The sequence below is a fragment of the Podarcis pityusensis genome (genome assembly GCF_964106645.2).
Source record: "Podarcis pityusensis genome assembly, chromosome: 3".
Lineage (NCBI taxonomy): Eukaryota > Metazoa > Chordata > Lepidosauria > Squamata > Lacertidae > Podarcis > Podarcis pityusensis.
In genome coordinates this window covers 89,968,097-89,984,414 of record NC_138026.1, presented here as the reverse complement: position 1 = coordinate 89,984,414, position 16,318 = coordinate 89,968,097, and positions in this window count along the sequence as shown.

Below are 16,318 nucleotides of genomic sequence, written 5' to 3'. Positions count from 1 at the left end.
CTTCTTGATCCACATGCTTAGGGTCACATTACACTTCCCCGTTCAAAAAATGCAAAATTATCCAGGGAATACACCTGTTAGCTTCACAGAAGAAAAACAGAAGAAAAACAGATTCACTCTCAAGAGGACAAAGATTTGTCTCAGGTCTCATAAGCAGAATATTCAAAGCTTGTGCAATCTCCTCTTAGCCTAAGGCCTACTATGTGAAAATAATAAGAGCTGCCATAAGCTGTGGACATACTACACTTTGGAGTGCCTTCGCTGTGCTTCCTGACTCGGTCCACTCATTTATTAGATTTCTATGCTGTCTTTCTGCCAAGTGATTTACAATTCTGAAACACGAAAACAAACACATTATATAAAATGCAGAGGGACAGAGTCCTCTCAGGCCAGCTGGGAGCTGATGGCTAGTGTGCTCCCTGGCCCAGACTCCCTGACCTCTGCCTTCCCTGAGGGCAGCCCCAGAACTGACCCAACAGTTCTCACTGGCTATGGAAGGTTCTTCGTGAGCTGATGGGATGTTTGTTTCCTCTTGTCCATACAAAGCAAGACAAATGTGTACCAACACAAAGGTGTCCCTTTGGTGCAAAAAGGAATGTTTAAAGCACAACAATGTCTCATCATTTGGCAGTGGGGATGATCTGAGACGCATGACCTGTGACCTGCTGCTCTGCCTTCAGATGACAATTCATGTCGGTGGTTCTGCCTTTCTACCCCTACATTCCTCTACTTCCTTTAGACACATGAGCAAACCAGCAGGCACAATTCTACATGTTTTCCTGAGCTCTATTCCATTAGTATTAGTAACTGCTTAGGTGTCAGTATTACACCTGGGCATTGGTAAGTCTTCCAGAACCGCTGTTTAGAGCTCTATTGTAAAATGTTGAGCCTCGTTTCTACCTGCTTACAGCTGGGCATTATTCGGCATTTGCAGGTCTTCCAGCACTGCTGTTAAGAGCCCTGACGTGGGTGGCGCTGTGGGTTAAACCACAGAGCCCAGGACTTGCTGATCAGAAGGTCGGCGGTTCGAATCCCCACGACGGGGTGAGCTCCCGTTGCTTGGTCCCTGCTCCTGCCAACCTAGCAGTTTGAAAGCACATCAAAAGTGCAAGTAGATAAATAGGTACCGCTCTGGCGGGAAGGTAAACACCATTTCTGTGCGCTGCTCTGGTTCGCCAGAAGTGGCTTAGTCATGCTGGCCACATGACCCGGAAGCTGTACGCCGGCTCCCTCGGCCAATAAAGCAAGATGAGCACCGCAACCCCAGAGTCGGTCACAACTGGACCTAATGGTCAGGGGTCCCTTTACCTTTACTAGTGTTGAGATTCACATTCCAATGCATCCTTTGGGCATGAAAAACAAGTACACGCAGGTGAGTTATGGACTAAACTGTTGCTGCTGCTGCTTCCCCTTCAGTTGATGAAGTCCGTGGGAGAGAGGCTATTGTTCAATTAAACGGGTTGGTGGGACATCCAGCCTCCATGTAAATTAAAGGAAAAAACTCAGTTACCTCCCCCCCCCCCCCCAGATATCATGGTGTTCACATCGTTCCTGCTTGGCTGGGGACATGCCATGAATAAGAAAGAAGAAGCTTCACGGAGTCTGTGTTGTTCTTGTTTTGAATGGCGCAGGAGCAACTGCAGAATGGAGGAATAATAGTGGTAAAAACAGATGTGGGCTGCCCTTCTCCCTGAAAAAGTCCACAAACAAAAATGTGCTCTTTAGCAGGGATGGTATGTCTATGACTCCTCCAAAACTGCTAGTCCCTTCCCACCAGTACAGCTTCTTCTGATGAATTAGGAGCAGAGCTTAGATGCCACACTTAGCTTAATGTCTCCTATAAACGGGGAAATTGGAGTTCATAGTCATGGTTCATTATCATACCCACTGTCTTATAGTGCCTATCCTAAATTTGCGATAGGATCAAATAACAATAGATAAAACCCCAGAGTTTACAAATGTATCCTTGTCACCAAACTTGCACCCTGTGCATAACTGTGGATTAAGTTCTAGAATACAGTGGTACCTCGGGTTAAGTACTTAATTCGTTCCGGAGGTCCGTTCTTAACCTGAAGCACCACTTTAGCTAATGGGGCCTCCTGCTGCTGCCGCGCCGCCGGAGCATGATTTCTGTTCTCATCCTGAAGCAAAGTTCTTAACCTGAGGTAATATTTCTGGCATAACGAAGTCTATAACCTGAAGCGTATGTATCCTGAAGCGTATGTAACCCAAGGTACCACTGTATAGACAATAATGGAAGCTTTTTATTTTTCGGAGTAAGATCACCCCTCCAAGTTTTAGTGTGATGGCACAGAGAAAGCATGAGAGAGACTGGATGGGGAGGCTAGTAAACTAGCAACCCTGGCTCCCAATATGTACTGTGCCACTCGCCCTTTGCCATGTTTAACATGTCTATGAATGAAATGGGCAAAAATAGGAAGCAGTACAGCCAGCCACCTCTGTACACCAATATGTATCTATATATCCTCTGTATATCAACACACCAGCTTCCAGCTTCTCTCTTTTGGAAGAGTGAGAATTTTATTTTTATTTTTTAAGAAGTAGGTTTGTGGAAACACTAACGGAGGAGAGGGGACTAGAGAACAACGTTGCACACTAGTTCGAAAACATGCCTACCTGTGTGTATGGACAACACAGACAGCAGCTTCAGATGACATTACTGTGTGAATGTGTGCACAACCGCAAACCACTGTGTATAAAAAAGCACACTGGAGGGGAATGCCCCCCCCTTTCAAAACCCTAATTGTGTCCACAGTCTTTGTAACAATTGACACCCGGAATCCAGTACTTGTGACAATTACAGATCCATGCTCCTCGCAGCAAACAACAGTGAGTTTCCACAAAGAATGAGAGAGGCAGCAGGGAAGAAAGTAATGCCCTTTTGTGAATCTCTTACTTGGGTAGCTGTGTCCTTCATCTTGCTTCATGGCGCAAAAATAAAGGAAGGATCAACAGGAAGATGGGTTATACTTTAACCACTAGATGTCACCCTTGTTCTAAACTTAGGCAGATTTATTTTTGGGGGAAACCTACTTCCATAATACCCAACGCAGCCATCCCCAATATATGCACTGAAATTGGTACTTGAGGAACTTTCTAAGTTACCTTTTCTGTACTGGCAACTGGGTATTATTGCCTGTTCTAGAATTCGTAATGTGAGAATGAAAGCCAATTCCGACACCATCTCAGATGCAAGTCCCCATCACATCATTTCCTGTGTTATGGAATGGAAATATTAAGACGATGCTATTTAATTACTTGCTAATTTCAGTGGCCAACACACAACTAAGAACTTGAGACTGGCAGCCCATACAACAATATAATAAAATGCTATCCTTTTAATGAGTCAGAGTCAGCCCTAAATATTCAGCATGGGTGAGGTGGTATAACTCAGAAAGTAGATTCTGACGCACCATTTGGGGAAACATATTTGCCTTATTTTGATACCATTTAAATTTAAGGTGGTTTTGTTGAGCATTGCTTAGTTGGAAAAAGGCTATTATTTGAGATAGCCAATATATATCAGTCCTTGAGGTTGAAAATCTAAATGGGGCCCCACATGTAAAAGAAACAAAGTCATTCCTATTATACCTGCAGCACCATTTAGATTTTCAGACTCAAGGACTGAAACATCATGGCTATCTTAGATAATACCCTTTCCCCAAATTATCACCACCAGACAAAACAGGCTTAAATGCAAGGTGTAGAAAAGCTTTCTTGAACTTTTAGGGTAAGAGAGCTTTTTAAAGTGGGGAGGGCAAAACCTTCCAATTATTACATTTCTGTCTTGTCTTCAAGATGGCATGCCGACGGCCCCCTTGTAGTCTCTTTGACAGGCACAGGGTTGCTGCATCAAAGGGCTCCAGGAAATGCCCTGGGCCCAAGCATGAAAATTCAAGGGGACATTCTCAGAGTCTTATGTGAAGGAACAATTGTTAAGGCAATACTATCACATCACTTAGCTTCGATATAGGGCATTTCAGGATTCAATATATGGAAGCAATATATGTATGTTCAGCAATATATGGAAGGCCAAAGGTTCACCACGCCCAGTGCCATTTTTAAGAAAAAGACATGCCAGAATTCACCATGAATGCCTCCCTTGTTCTCTTATAATGCCAATGGCCCTCACCTGAGAGGTGCTGGAACTGAATCCCGGTGAGTTCTGGCTGATAAACAGTCCTGCCACACCTGTTTTACAGCAAGGAGGGAGAACTCCAGCTCCCATCAGCCCTAGCCAATAGTCAATGAAATGTCCGGAGGGCCAGTTTTCCCACTCCTGCCTTACAATCCCTGTGGAACATACACCTGTGTTACCCTTTTACCTACTACACCGATATTGCAGGTGTGCTCGCTCCAGGAGAATAGCCAAGGATCTGCCCTCTCCACTCCTGGCAACATCTTAACTGGCTGCCTGAAGCCCCATTCAGGCATTTTGGCAGAGTCCGGACCACAAAGACAACAATCCAAGGTCTTAGTGCTGGCCTTCAAACCTCTACACGGCTTGGGACACCTGAATACTTGAATGAATGTTTCCACATTAAACTACCCATTCACTGAGGTCCACAACTGAAGCCTTCCTCTGGATTTCCTCACCATGTGAGACAGGGGCTGGAGTGAGGGTCTTTTCAGTGGTGGCGCCCCATTTGTGGAATTCCCTCCCTAGAAAGAATCTCCTGACACCCATTGGCTACCAGTTTGTCAGCAGGCAGGGACTTCGATATCCTTCCAGCCTTTTTAAGTTTTTGAGCTGTGAGCTTTAGTTGTTTTAATCTCCTGGTTTCGCTTGCTGGCCTCATTGTGTGAGCGTGCTTTGAGCCATCTGTTTTTATCCTGTTTTATATAATTTTGTATTGTTGGTAACTGCATTGGGAACCAATTGGTTGGAGGGTGGTTTACAAATTGATTAAAGCAAGCAAGCAAACAAACAAACAAACAAACAAACCCCAGAATGAATAAATGCAGCTTGAATTCACAGAGGCTCTGTGCAAAGGACCTGATCAGTACATGGTGGGTCCAGGGAAGCCATTTCCCCTCCCCTTCCATGTATTCATTCTCCTCTCATCATTTGCTGTTCACACAGGGCTAGCATTGTGTCAGAGCCACTGAGATGCATTTCTTTCCTCCATCGCAGGCATGCAATAGTCAGTTCTTCCCTTGACAGCACACGCCACTAATCACAGGCATCTGACTCTGATAATACAAAAGGAGAAGATAATTTCTTTTCTCTTTGTGTGTGTATATATGCGAGTGAGTGAAAAGGTCAAGGATAATGAAAGTTGCTAATTAGAAAGCATCTGGCTATTCAGACCAGCCACTTCCCTAATGCATACAATACTTTTAATGATGCTCTTGTTCAACAGTACTTAGCCAATTTTCTATAATGCAATAATAAGTCTGATGCTTCCTTGCCAAGTCATAGCAGATGTTTGGAGTTTTGCTGATCGGCTTCCCCGCAGAAGGAAAAAAACCCACAGTCACCTTGATTCAGAGTTCATTCGAAGTGCAGTCGAGTTGCATTACTTACATCTATAGGGCATCATTTCCTCAAATGTGGTGCCCCAAGTGAAAGGGAGTGCAGTCAATGAGGTCTTATCTTGAGTTGAATATAGCCTCTCTGTGTCTCAGGGGATGCTTTCGCATATAGTCTGGACATTTCAGCTGCTTCAGGTAGGGAACTTCAGGCCTGGGGACTTCACGTTCTACCTGGCCCTGGGAACTCTTCCCAGACCATGCTGACTCATTGTTACTATTTTTTAAAATTAGTTTCATTAAATTTCTATTCAATCCTTGCTCCCAAAGGAGCTCAGGGTGCCCACTGAGGGAGCGGGGGATGACTACTGTGGGAGGGGAAATGGAGTATCCTGAAAGAAAGCAAGGCTAAATCCAATGCTGGTGCTGATAATGCCAAGCTTGCAGGTTCAATCCTCATATGGGGCAGCTGCATATTCCTGTATTGCAGGGGGTTATTATTATTATTATCATTATGCCACCCTTCTAGCTGGGTATCCACAGCCACTCTGGGCGGCTTGCAGCATATAATAAAGCACAAAAAACTTTCTGAAATGGAGCTGCCTTCATATGTCTTCTAAAAGTTGCATACTTCTTTGTCTCCTTGACATATGAAGGGAGGGTGTTCCACAGGGAGGGTGCCACTACCGAGAAGGCTCTCTGCCTGGTTCCCTGTAACTTCGCTTCTCACAGTGAGGGAACCAGCAGAAGACCCTCAGAGGAGGACCCCAGTGTCTAGCCTGAGTGATGGTGGTGGAGACGCTCCTTCGGGTATACTTCAGGGCTTGGATTAAATGGTCCTCCAGGTCCCTTCCAACTCTACAATTCTATGAATCCTGAAAAGCAGCACTCCACATTGGAACATTTTGTTGCAGATCCCTCCTTAATGATCACCTCTTAAAATTTCCCCAAGCTCCTAGAAGTTCCTATTTGTCCTGTGCACAAGAGAGCTCTTTTATTCTGGTTTCTTCTTCCCATTGCACTGCTGCCAGCGGCCTTTCATTCACTGAATTACAGATGGCATTGGCTATAAGTCCTGCTCCCACTGAGGCTGTGAACTTCCAGACTGTGAGCAACTACCGTAGTTGTTGTTTTTCGTTCTGTAGCTCCATATCGTTGCTGAGGTTAAGTATCCAACTGGTATGTCGATGCTTCAGTGAGTATACTTATTGTTAAGTTGTGGGCGAACATATCAGACGACACAGCGATTCTTCCAAAGCAGCTCTTTATTTGTAAGCTGGAACAGAACTGAACTGAGGAGCTCAGTCAGCCTGCTTATATAGAGCTCCACTAGAATGCAACAATAACCATTTTCTGTAACTAGCCAATCACTAAGCGTCACTTTCGATCCTTCATTTGCATACAAACTATCCAATCACTGAACGTCACTTTCAATCCTTCATTTGCATAACTATCTACAGTATCCCCCTGCTGGCCCAGGGTGAGAACTTCAGTACATAACACTTATACATACCTCCAGTTTTATAGCTTAATATCCTCCAAGTACTTATATACCTTTATATAGGTATACAAGATCCTTCAGAGTCTCCCTGCACTATGAACTGAGGCATATAAGCATGGCCAGAGAGAGGGAATTTTCAGTAGTGGCACCCCAGTTATGGGACAGGCTCCCCATAACTTGGCCATCTTGTGCCATGTTTGCAGTACTTTCAGCACCAAGTGAAGACCAGGGCTTTTAAATAATTCATGTAATCTGGGATTCTCTGTTTCGAATTTCTATTTTAACTTTCAGTGTGGGAGTTGTATTTTTGTTGCATTGCTTTTGATGTTATGGTTTTGCTTCCCAGACAAATTTATGTTATGGTGTGGCACACAAATGCCATAAACAAAATACAATAAAATCTATAAATAAGTTAATTGGGCACAGTCCACCAAGCTCTGCATGTGGACACCCCTCTGGACCTCATTCATTTCCAGAATGTTTGCAAGAAATCATCACACAGGGGACGGTTGGTATTTCTAAACTGGCTGATTTCTGTGAGATTTGTTCTTTATCTTAGCTTCTTTAAAAGAAAAGCAATTGTTCAAAATATAATAGAATCAAGGGAATAAACAGATTCTCAGCAGCACTGAACTTTTTTTTTTTGAACAGAGTTTCTAAAGCACTCAAATCCATATTCATATCTGGAAGAAATCTCGGAGTTGCATCAGATTTTGAAGGATGTCTCCCAGATGGCTCTTACGGATTCTTGTTTTTCACTGTACATAAAACATATTTTCCTTGCAGCACAGTTTTCTATCAGCAACATTCCAACAACCTTCATTGGATGCCTTTTTGCAGTTCCAATTAAACAAATTAGGACTAGCAATAAAGGCCCATTTACTTGTAAGCCGGGAGTTTCTTAATTACCCACACATGAAATCTTTTTATTTGCTGCTGGTTATTTTCGGCAAATGCTTTGTTTGAAAACCCTCAGTATCCAATCTGGGCACAAATGAAATAATGAATTGGGCCACTTTGGGATGTTCATTTTGAGCACACTGGAGAGGAGGCAGTGGAAGAGAGTGCTGAGTTACTGCGTAATGGGGAATACAATGTTTGTTCTGTCATTTTCTAAGAAAGGTGAAACACAAACAAAAAATAAGCATGTATTTTCAAACAAATGACTTGCCACTACCAGCCCACACAAACTATTGAGTCCTTCTGGAGTTTGATTGCACATGACTCAGTCACAGTCATCCTTCACGCAAAAAAATAAACACATGCTAGGAGGGGGGGAGCATGTATATGTGAAGCAATATCCAACTTAAAGTTCCAGATTGTGTTCTCAAAATTGAAGGCCTTAATTTAAATGAATCATAGGTAATTAAGGATGGAAGTCCAATCGAAGCATCTAAACATACTTTTGAAACAAGCCGTGTCATTCAGCTCCCCATAACAAAGGAGAACACACACATCTCAAGCCAGCAATTCTTGAGGAGGAGCAGGTCACCTTAACAGACTATATTCATGCAAAATAGCAGCACACAGAGAGCCATGGGAAGAAACTGTAGCTCAGTGATGGGGCACGTGCCTTGCAGGCAGAAGGTTCCAGGATTAATCCCTGGCACCTTCAGTTTGACGGGCCAGGTAGCAGATAAATAGGAAAGGTCACTTTCGGAGACACTGCAGAGCTGTTGCCAGTCAAAGCTGAATAGAAAATACTAAGCTAGGTATAGTCTGACCTGGAGTGACGCTATGGTAGTCTTCGCTGTAGGCCCCATTTGCACTGTGCATTTAAAGCAGTATCATACTATTTTAAACAGCCACAGCTTCCTGCCAAGAATCCTGAGAACTGAATTTTGTTAAGGGTGCTGAGGGTTGTCTGTATATGCGATATAGCATTGTGCCACCAGATGGCGATGCAGAGTCCCATTTTTCTCGGTCTGTTTTTCCTGTTTAAATTTACAATGCTTTAAACTGAAGTGCTTCTTTGATGCGTCTAGAGATCTAGCCCTAGAGTCTGAAGCAGTACAGTCCAACCTGCCACACCAGCCTTCTGCTACCTGATCCTGTTCCATGTACAGCAAAGCTGCATTGTCTATTGATGTGGGCCTCCCTGCTAGTCTTTCTATATTTCCATTTCTACAGCCTTGGAAGAGTGGGCAACTTCCATATTCTGAGTGTGCTTGACTGTCTTTCTCCTCTTTCCAAGAAAGGATGTGTTGTCTCATTTCTCCACCCTCCCCGGTTCCCCCCACTCATTAACAATGATAAATTACCTTGTTTTTCAGACATAGGGACTTGGGTGCTATTTTCAGTTCAGCGTCATCATGTCCAAGGCAGCCAGATGTTTCTGACATTGTGTGTGTGTATGATTGCTTTTGCTATGCTTCTTTTTAAAATTTATTTAATCATTTTTTTGATACAAACATCAACCACAAAAGACACATACAACAAAAACCATAATAACACAATTTGACAATTCAGACTTGAATACACTGATATACCTATGACTACACCTTTTTTAACAATATTTTCCCACCTCTCTCTCCTCCCCCTACTTCCCACACCACTATCCGCCCTACCGCTTAAATATTCTGTTGAATAGTGGAAAAGATGGACGAAGGACACAGCTCTTTTGGATTCACAGCTCTTTATTGCAGCAGTTAGAACTGCTCCTGGAATCAGACTGACTGCAGCCTAGCTGGCTGCTTTATATAATACTAAGTAACTTGAAACAGTAACAACTCACAACCAGCTAACCAATCAGGAGCGACAGTGTTCAATCCTTCATTTACATACTGGTGGCCCTGAGTGAGAACTGCAACTTAATCTTAATACATAACATATTCGTTCCAGATTTCTTCATATTTATCAATTCTTATTTTGTGTCGACATGCAATTTGTTCATATGTAGCTAATCTGTCCATATTATCAATCCATGTGCTCAATGGAATCTTTTTGCAGCAATTCCAGTTCATCAAAACAAGTATATAGCACGGTACATTCATTATTATTTTTTGACCCCTTGAAATCTCCCACATTTCCGGAATATAATTTCGAATTAAATTCAGTTCCCCTAAATCACAATTTCTTTTTATTACTCTTGCTATAAATATCCTCACCTCACACCAAAATGATCTTACCGTTGGGCAGTTAATCAGCATATGTACTAAGTTCACAGTTTTACTCCCACGTCTCCAGCAGAAGAAGAGTTTGGATTTCATATCCCACTTTATCGCTACCAGAGGGAGTCTCAAAGCGGCTAACATTCTCCTTTCCCTTCCTCCCCCACAACAAACACTCTGTGAGGTGAGTGGGGATGAGAGACTTCAAAGAAGTGTGACTAGCCCAAGGTCACCCAGCAGCTGCAGGTGGAGGAGCGGAGACCTTAACCTGGGTCACCAGATTACGAGTCGATCGCTCTTAACCACTACACTCACACTGGCAGCTGTCTGCACTTGTTATTTTCTTCTGGTATAGTTTTGCTGGAGTCCAGTGGACTCTGAATATTATTTTCTGTTGAATAAGTCTTAGTTTTAGATCCATAGAGGCTATTTCTGTTGATTTTATACTTGACTCCCATATATCATTTGTTACCTTTTGCTATGCTTCTTAATGAAAGCTTTCTTTTTTGCAAAATGTTTCTTTGCTGTGGCCTCTCCAGTTGCTTTAAGACTCCAGAGAGTCGTTGCCTGATTGCATTTCCAGCTACTCAAGATTCCAACAAGCAAACTTTATTCAGTACAGAAACAGAACTCAGTACTAAGTATTGAAACAGTACAAAAACATGTGGCATGTTGTTCTAGCTCCAGTGCAGGAGTTTATAGCTACTTGATAAATGTTACAAAAAACAAAAAAATACAAAAATACACAAATGGATATGTGATAAAGCCAGTAGATTTCCCTGAGTATTACAACAAAAAACACCTCATGAGATTCCTGTGGGATGGAGAGGCCCACCTTCTCAGCCTATCCTCCTTAGCAGAATTTATAATAATAATAATAATAATAATAAATTTTATTTATATCCCGCCCTCCCCAGCCGAAGCCGGGCTCAGGGCGGCTAACAACACTAAAATAGTGCAACATTATAAAAACATCAAAGAATTAATTAAAATCAAAATTGATGGCAACCATAAACTAAAGTATTGTAAAGATTGCCAAAGGAGGGAGTCAGGCTGCGCCCTGACCAAAGGCCTGGTGGAACAGCTCTGTCTTGCAGGCCCTGCGGAAAGATGTCAAGTCCTGGAGGGCCCTTGTCTCTTGTGACAGAGCGTTCCACCAGGATGGAGCCACAGCCGAAAAAGCCCTGGCTCTAGTTGAGGCCAGCCTAACCTCTCTGAGGCCTGGGACCTTCAAGATGTTTTTATTTGAAGACCGTAAGTTCCTCTGTGGGGCATACCAGGAGAGGCGGTCCCGTAGATACGAGGGTCCTAGGCCTTATAGGGCTTTGAAGGTTAAAACCAGCACCTTAAACCTGATCCTGTACTCCACCGGGAGCCAGTGCAGCTGGTATAGCACCGGATGAATGTGATCCCGCAGCGAAGACCCCGTAAGGAGTCTCGCTGCGGCATTCTGCACCCGCTGGAGTTTCTGGGTCAGTCTCAGGGGCAGCCCCACGTAGAGCGAGTTACAATAATCCAGTCTGGAGGTGACCGTCGCGTGGATCACAGTGGCTAGGTCAGGGCGAGAGAGGTAAGTCTCCTGCCATTAGTTTTGATTTCGCCATTTTTCTCTCCCTTCCATAGGCTTTCAGCCAAAGTTCATGTGACTTAGAAAAGGCAGGACACTGTGATTTCCTCCGTTCTGTCCCTGTTGCATATTCCCAACCACATCATCTTTGGCTATATAATACACTGAAGAATGTGCAGATATTTCCCCACAAAATGCCATTCAGATAAGCAAATCCTAAAAGCAAATACACTTTGGAAACTGTCAGAACTGTCAGAATTTAAAACAGTTGTTATAAATTACATCACACTGCCTTATTATTATCTTGGAGCAGATTACAGAGCAGTATAAACTCAAACGAGTGTACACAGGTGAAAGTAAATATTAGGTTTCCTCCTAGCCACAGCCGTGGTACAGAATACAACTGAACAAGCTAAACTGGGGGAAGAAGTAGAATATAAACAATTGGTGCTCAGCCTTTGCTGTTCTGTGACCTTATGTTCCCAGCAAAGAATATGAACAGCGTGAGACCTGCCTTCCCTCTAGCATGCAGGGTTATTTAAAAACAAACACACAGCCCAAACCCTGAAGGAATGGTGCAGGTCAATCCCTGTACAGGGAGCAGAGTGTACAACGGCACTCATAGATTCGTTGGCATTTGTCTATTTTGGGAGACAATGGAAGAGTGCCCTCCACAGCGAAGTCAAACTATTGGAAGGTTAGAGCACCTGCTGTGGCTGTAGAGACCCATACGTGAGAGAGATGTTTTGTAGCAGCTGGGGGGCAGATGAAGGCATCCGGCTGTGCTGATGCCAGTGTACTGTGGTGTTTCTTCTCAGAGAATATGCTGTAATCACCACCCCTTCCTTTTCTGATGCCACCCTTCAGCCAAGTGCCTTCCTGCCGTGCAGAATGTGTTGCTGAATCCTGGACCACATTTGCATGCATGGAACATATTGTCCTGCTGCTCTCCAGGCTCTCAGGTGAAGGCAACTAAGAGGCTGGTGGTCCTCAGATTACAGTGGTACCTCGGGTTAAGAACTTAATTCGTTCTGGAGGTCCGTTCTTAACCTGAGACTGTTCTTAACCCAAGGTAATACTTTAGCTAATGGGGCCTCCTGCTGCTGCTACGCCGCCGCCGCACGATTTCTGTTCTCATCCTGAAGCAAAGTTCTTAACCCGAGGTACTATTTCTGGGTTAGCGGAGTCTGTAACCTGAAGCGTCTGTAACCTGAAGCATCTGTAACCCGAGGTACCACTGTACTAGGGATAGCCAGGTGCATTTCAGTGTGCTTAGCACAACACTGACTATTTCTTTTGTTTACAAAAATATTCATAGGGGTGGAGTTACCTTTTCTGTAAGCCCTGATGGCCATCTCCTAAACAACAGACTGGAGAGAGAGAGAGAAAGAGATCTCCATTTACCAGACATATCATATTCATGCATTGATGAACCCGCAATCAACCATCCTTAGTTATATTAACCAGTAATTGGTTTGCAATAATCCTGAACCAGCAGCAGTAGCATCAGTGAAAGGCTTGAGGGGGAATTAATCTTCCCACCTGAACATGTCCCAGATCTAGTATCCTGGCACAGCATATGCCTGATGTCAGGAACAGGCAAGCTCCAGAACTTGCTATCAGTTTAAGGCAGCATGACCAATAACCAAGGATTATGGGAGGTGTAGTTCTGGAATATTTGGAGGGCCACAGGTTTCCCCATCTCTGCTTTAGGACCCAACAATTCCCAGAGACAAGGAGGGATTTGCAATGGTGAGAAAAGCCAGGAGGTGGCACTGCTGGATCGCTTTACTGCTGAGTGTGTGCCATTTCGGTTTCCTATTTCTCCCTGCTAAATTCTGCCCTCACCGCACAAGCTGCTTTTATTAGTTGCAGAGGAACTAAAAAGATCCCACCAGCATCACTGGCTGCCCTAGGAAGGCCTCTCCTGCCTCACCTGTTCTCTGGCTCTCGGTTTATGATCGCATAGCCCCACAACGTACGAAGAGTGTGTCAGTTTGCTTTGGTATTTGGAGCATTTAATGTGACCCGGATGAGACATTTCTGATTCGTGAGTGGTAGGGGGTTGAGTCTACACAGCCTGTCACAAAGAGATGATGCAGGCTTCCTGCTCCCAGGTCCCAACGACAATTTAATGCATCACGCATCACCACATTTATTCCTCTCCAATGGGCCACAGAGTGACGTGGACGATTTTTACGGATCCTATAAACATAGCATGTGGCGTAATGGATGCAATCTGCTGATGACGCCTTGCATGTGCAAATGATGTGCTCCCATTTTTGGCTGCTGCAGCCCATCAAAAGCCCCACCTCCCACCCCAGTGTCTCTATGCCTCCGATTCTCTTAATAGCTTGGCTCATAGCTAGACATTTGAATAACAAAAAGTGGTTGGATAAATAGGAGTGCATCCTGAAGATCAAGGGAAGTGAAATTCAGGCTCAGAGGCCACATGTGGCCCCCAAGGTTCTCTAATTGGCCCTTGGGACTCAGCCAAGGCACACACCCTCCCTGCTTTCTGGCCCTTTCCCATACTCTCTTTGAGAGTTCTTGCTTGATCTTGAACGGGGATAGTGACTGTTGCTTGCCTGGATTGAAAAAGTTGTGCCCATATAGGAACTTCTGACTGAATGTAGAAAGCTAAGAACCATACTTCTTGCTCCACCCACTTTTGCCTCTGGCTCCACCCACCACTGGCATGTGCCCAACCCAGGGTTACTGTCCTGACCCTCATTGCTGGACGAAGCACTGGAACTACGAACTCTGTTTCCTCCCAAGGGTTTAATGCATAAATCATTATGCCTGGGCGAGGCTCAGATTACACAGAACAACAGGTACTAGGTAAGTAGAGAGGCACAACTAAGCACAAACGAAGATGTTGATCCAACAAGCAAATGCCCCCTGCACCAACTTTTTGAAGGATGGGGTACACATGTCAGCATGGCCAGCAGATGGAGTCCTGTGACTTAGTCAAGCAAGCAGGCACCCCTTTGAGAGGGCTGGGCTTACGAAGTGTGTTCATGCTCACCTTGGAGACTCTGTGTTATTGGAGGAGGAGCATCTGATTTACTCTCAGCCATCTCTCTCAAAGGAAACGGCTCTGCATTGATGTAAGGAGGCACCCAACAGGAGGTGTCTGTCTAGGGTTGTCCAATGTCATAAGTGCGGAACTCTCCTACTCGGTGCCTCTCATGGATCCAACTCTCCATTCCCCAAACTTCTGGCCCCATCCCTGGACGAAGACACCTCCCATGTCTTTTAACATGGCCTTTTTCGTCTGGATGGAGGAGTGTGAATGTGTGCTGAAACTGGCTTTCTGTGCAAAGGTAAAATTTACATTTGTTGCTCTGCCCAATCACATGCCTTCCTCACTCCATATATGAAATGGGTGGGTGCATGAATGACACATTTGATCCTACCCCAAGAGAGCAGTCTGCTGTCCACAACCACCCAACCAGACAGACCTTGATCCCTAGATTAGGATGTGCACATTTAAGGCTCAAACATCCGGACTTAGCAACTGAGCAAAAAGTTGCAGCATGGGAGGGGCACCTCCAGCAAATGGGCTAAATTTGGCATGGCAAGGGGCTATTCCTCACAAACCATGCTCACCTGCCCAATGTCATATGCCTCACCTACCCATCAGAGTTGGCTTGCGCAGGTGGGGACAAATAAAGAACCAGCTCCAGGTTCATGGTAGCTCCAGGTTCAATCCTCAGCATCTCCAGGCAGGACTGGAAGAGATTCCTGCCTGAAACCCTGCAAAGCTGTTCCAGTCATTGTAGACAACACTGAGCTCAATGGACCAATGGTCTGTATATGGAAGCTTCCTATGTTCTTTCTATGATTTTAGCTACTCCATTAGTCCCACCCACCCACCCTCAACAACAAAAGTCAGCCAGCATTTTGTGCCTCCCATGTCCAATCCTCAGGGGGCTGCTTTGGGGCTCTTCCATTTTCCTACATATTTGTTGTTGTTCAAAGGGCAATGGCTTGGAGTGGCTGGGTTATTTAAATGTGCAAAGAAGCCCTGCACTTGCTGACAGCGATGTAGCAATTTGTATGTGCTCACCGCTTCCGCCAGAAAGAATTCTCCCAGCGCAGAATTCTCATGCTAAATGCATCTGCTTTCTTTCATTATTCAGCATATTAACCTGAGGTCACGCTCCACAGACGTTTGAAAGAAGTGACTGTCAACCGTCAGTCACAGTTATGCAGAGAAGCAGAATGAAAGGAATTTCAGGCTAATAGCGTGAGGTTGCTAGCCACAGACTACTTCAAAGGGCACGTTCTGCACTTATGCATGGAGATGAAGGGCAGATTGGCACTGCAAAAGCAGTGGTCCACCTCTGTAGGACAAAAGGAGATAAGAGGAAGCACTTTATGCAACAGCTATGTCCCACTGGGTGATTGTTGGTTGGTTGGTTGGCATCCATCTGTCTCAGGAGACAATGGAAGCATCAGCATTCAGGGGTGGTCAAACCTTTGGAGAGTTACACCGCCTGCTGTAGCTGTAGAGACCGATATGGGAGAGACATGTTTTGTTGCAGCTGCGGCAGGTGAAGGTGTGATACAATATTAACAAAATAATGCCTTGTGAAATTTTATGAGTGGCTGTGTTGTGGAGGTGGGTTTTTTTTTTAAGAC